The sequence below is a fragment of the Populus euphratica genome, unplaced genomic scaffold (genome assembly GCF_000495115.2).
Source record: "Populus euphratica unplaced genomic scaffold, PopEup_1.0 scaffold786.1, whole genome shotgun sequence".
NCBI classification, from domain to species: Eukaryota; Viridiplantae; Streptophyta; class Magnoliopsida; order Malpighiales; family Salicaceae; genus Populus; species Populus euphratica.
Genome location: NW_011500654.1, coordinates 75,520 through 76,606, shown reverse-complemented (window position 1 = coordinate 76,606; position 1,087 = coordinate 75,520). Strand labels below are relative to the sequence as shown.

General features: G+C 36.5%; 1 long non-coding RNA gene across 1 annotated transcript in view; it reads right to left on the bottom strand.

The window, feature by feature from the left end:
- Nucleotides 1-771: 771 nt before the first annotated feature.
- The window catches only part of LOC105115868 (uncharacterized), a 3,859-nt gene continuing 3,543 nt past the window's right edge, over nucleotides 772-1,087 (bottom strand). The window contains exon 2 of the long non-coding RNA XR_840405.1: nucleotides 772-959. This is a non-coding gene — a long non-coding RNA (uncharacterized LOC105115868). The remainder of the gene's footprint in view (nucleotides 960-1,087) is intronic.

The following is a 1,087-nucleotide window of genomic DNA, read 5'->3' as shown; positions in this document are numbered from 1 at the left end:
ATCAAGGGGTGGTAACTCATATCACGGGAGGAAATTTTGCGCAGAGTTCTATTACTATTAATGGATGGCTCCGCGATTTCTTATGGGCACAGGCATCCCAGGTAATTCAGTCTTATGGTTCTTCATTATCTGCATATGGCCTTTTTTTCCTAGGCGCTCACTTTGTATGGGCTTTTAGTTTAATGTTTCTATTCAGCGGTCGTGGTTATTGGCAAGAACTTATTGAATCAATCATTTGGGCTCATAATAAATTAAAAGTTACTCATGCTACTCAGCCTAGAGCCTTGAGCATTTTACAAGGACGTGCTGTAAGAGAAACTCATTACCTTCTAGGTGGAATTGCCACAACATGTGTGTTTTTCTTAGCGATAATTATTGTAGTAGGATAATTGCTAGAAGGATTTGAAAGGCATTATGGCATGAAGATCTCCAAGGTTTAGCCAAGGCTTAGCTCAGGACCCCATTACTCATCGTATTTGGTTTGGTATTGCTACCGCGCATGACTTCGAGAGTCATAATGATATTATAGAGGAATGTCTTTATTAGAATATTTTTGCTTCTCACTTCAGGCAATTAGCAATAATTTTTCTATGAACTTTTAAAATTTGTTTCATGTAGCTTGGCAAGGAAATTTTGAAACATAGGTGCAGGACCCTTTACATGTAAGACCTATTGCTCATGCAATTTAGGGTCCTCATTCTGGTCAACCAACCGTGGAAGTTTTTACTCGAGGGGATGCTCTTAGCCTAATGAATGTCGCTTATTCTGGTCTTTATCGGTGATGGTATATGATAGGTTTATGTACTAATGAAGATCTTTATATTGGAGCTCTTTTTCTATTATTTCTTTCTGCCGTATCCCTATTAGGGGGTTGGTTACACCTACAATCAAAATGGAAACCTAGTGTTTCGTGGTTCAAAAATGTTGAATCTCATCTCAACCACCCTTTATCAGGACTACTGATTAGTACTTAAAAGTGCATTTTTATCATGGTTTTATATCATCATTTTGCACTTGAAGTATCAATAACTCCTTAACTAAAGCATGTTTTATAATAATATATATAATAATATAAGATACCTTTAAT